The following is a 2,855-nucleotide window of genomic DNA, read 5'->3' as shown; positions in this document are numbered from 1 at the left end:
TTTAAAATATTAACGTTTTATTTTATTCAAATCATTGAAGTGTTTTATTTTTAGCTAACCTGAGCCAAAGGCTCAAGGTGAGCTTTTGTGACCGCTCGACGCCCGTCGTGCGTCGTGTGTCGTGTGTCAACAATTTCTAAGAAATCTTCTTCTTCAAAACCACTAAGCAGATTTACACCAAACTTCACAGGCATGATCCTTTGGTGGCCTCCTTTCAAAATTGCCCAAAGAATTGAAATCAATACAGAACAGAAATCTTTAAAAATCTTCTTGCCCAAACCTGCAAGGCGTAGATCTTCGATATTTGGCATGTGACATCATCTAATAGTTCTCTATGAAGATTATTCGAATTATGCCCCTGGGGTGTAAACAGTTTTACATAAACCTACATAGGAAAATGTTTTAAAAATTTTCTTGCCTGAAACCACAAGACCTAGGCCTTTGGTATTTGTTATGTAGCATTGCCTTGTGGTTCTCTACCAAGATTGTTCAAGTTATTACCCTGGAGTGAAAAGAGACCCCGTCCCGGGGGTTACAAGTTTTACATAAAAAAAGGCTTTAAAAATCTACTTGTCTGAAGGTTCGAGACCTACACCTTTGATATTTGGTATGTAGCATTGCTTAGTGGTTCTCTTACAAGATTGATCAAATAATGCCCCCGGGGTAAAAAGAGGCCCTGCCCCGGGGTCACTTTGTTATATGAGTTATATAGGGAAAAATTCTTCAAAATATATCTGATCATATTTCCTAGACTGTTTAGTTATAATTACCTGATTGCCCCAAGTAATAAGGTGTCACTTGACTTTGACCTTGACCTACTTACCTACTTCTTTGTTTTTAAGATAGAGTCTTGAAATTTGGAAGACATATACTGTTTTTCACACCGATCTTAAAACTGGCTTTCAGTGACCATGAATGTGACCTACCGACCTACTTTCTTAATATTTTAGCATCAGTTTGGCATTTGTAACATGTAGCTAATATTATTCAGGTGAGCGATCTAGGGTCATCATAACCCTCTTGTTTATAAATGACGATATCTCAGCATATTTATGAATCCGAGCCCAAATATAAGTGTCTGTTTTTCTATCAAAAATATTGTATATACTTTGTATATATATGGCTTTAAAATTATATAAATTGTATTTATATAACCCTCGATCAAAAATATTACAGTTTATTTTCAAAAGATAATATAACTTGTGACCTGAAGTTGAGCAATTCTGTGTCGTCCACTGAATAGGGCTTTGTTTGTTTAGGCAGCACATCTGACCTACTGGACACTTGCCGGACGTAAGGTTGTAGGCTTCGGAAAATGACTCTAGCTGTACAACAAAGAATAGATAATCTATATATATGGAGGGTGTCCATTTTGTTTTGCACAGAGAAGGTGAAAATCATAGATCCTTATGAACAAATTAAGTCGTTCACCATTAGTATAAAATTAAAACATCCATCAAAATATATTATTACTATGGTATTTTCCTCTAATTTCAGATGGATTAATTGCTTGGAGAGTCTCTATAAAATTAGCAATCACTTAATTACGGAATATTATATGGCATACTGTACAGTAGCTTTGGCAGCAGTTGCAACTTGCGTCGATAGTCCAGTTCTCTGTCTTAGTTGCTGAACGTTTTACGCGGGATTTCGAAGACACGTGCGACTTCTCCCCAGGTGAAGGTACCCTATGTAAAAGACCGTTTGAATACATGGTCCTGTTCACGTCTGAAATAAACAGTCTGTATATGTATCGACGTTTTGTAGTCTACTTCTCGCTTATCATAATTTTACTAAGTATAATATCTATAATTTATTGTAGGCCTATGTACAAGATTTTTGTCATTCCCTGTTGTTATGTTTTTTGTTGTTGTTTTTTTTAATCAAACAGGAACTTCATGATAAAACTGCCATCAAATTTGATAGCTGTCATTTTATTAATGTATTTTGACGACCATTAACGTTTGTATCATAGGAAGTTTTTTATGTAAATCTAAAATCAACATGTCAAACTTAGGCGATAAAAGTAACCCAAGTAACCCAAACAGTCTGAAAACAATGACACGTGCAATCTAAAATGTAATCATTAAGGCACTTTCCTTTTAAACTAAGCTCATTTCATGTACACAAAATCTTTGAACAGTTTATTACAAAACGTATGTAAACTGAAAAGAGATCACAAGGCGTAAAAAATGTTTGTTCCCGGTATCCCGACCTACCCTAAATTTTTGGCCCAACCGTAAATGGCCTCTTGGAGAATAATTTTTCAACTATTTAACAAAAAGTTGCAAACTGCACTTTTTATGCTTAAAACATGGGCAGTGGTGTTAGAAATCAACTTACTGATGCTCTATGGGCATAACCCCCTTATTTGTATTCATTTTTGACACAAAAATAATTTCCGAAAAGTCCCATAATAAAACAAATTTTAAAAAATCCGACCTACCTACCCTAATATTTTTAGCATGTTACCGGAAACAAAGAATTTTTAGGCCTAAGTATTAAATTCATTATTACAACGTAACGAAGTGGCTTACCTTTGCTCGATATAAATGCAGCGAACAACAGACAGGACAGCACTATGTGTAGCTGACTGGTTTTCATCGTCGATGATAAATTACATTTTTAATGCATCGCCTTCAATCTGTAAATCAGTAACCGTTGATGTTAACATTATTGAAAATACATTCATTTTGACACTGTTCGTAATTTGCGCTGATGACTTCGATATCTATTTAAACCGTCTTTTGATTAGACATACTGAAACTATTATGATAAATCTACAACGTTTGTTGTTTAAAGGTGTAGTTGCCCCAAAGTGTTGTATATACTTGTGTTGCGGATAATTTTATGCT

The 2,855-nt window shown here is 34.8% G+C and overlaps 1 long non-coding RNA gene across 1 annotated transcript; it reads right to left on the bottom strand.

Annotated features, from left to right (window-relative positions):
• Nucleotides 1–142: 142 nt before the first annotated feature.
• On the bottom strand, nt 143–2,653 carry LOC128552338 (uncharacterized). The gene is made up of 3 exons (XR_008369046.1): nt 2,538–2,653; nt 1,568–1,728; nt 143–1,325 (listed from the first exon to the last, which is right to left on the bottom strand). It is a non-coding gene; the product is annotated as an uncharacterized LOC128552338 (long non-coding RNA).
• Between the last annotated feature and the right edge of the window lie 202 nt (nt 2,654–2,855).

The sequence above is a fragment of the Mercenaria mercenaria genome, unplaced genomic scaffold (genome assembly GCF_021730395.1).
Source record: "Mercenaria mercenaria strain notata unplaced genomic scaffold, MADL_Memer_1 contig_235, whole genome shotgun sequence".
Classification (NCBI taxonomy): Eukaryota; Metazoa; Mollusca; class Bivalvia; order Venerida; family Veneridae; genus Mercenaria; species Mercenaria mercenaria.
This window is presented reverse-complemented; position numbering and strand designations above follow the sequence as displayed.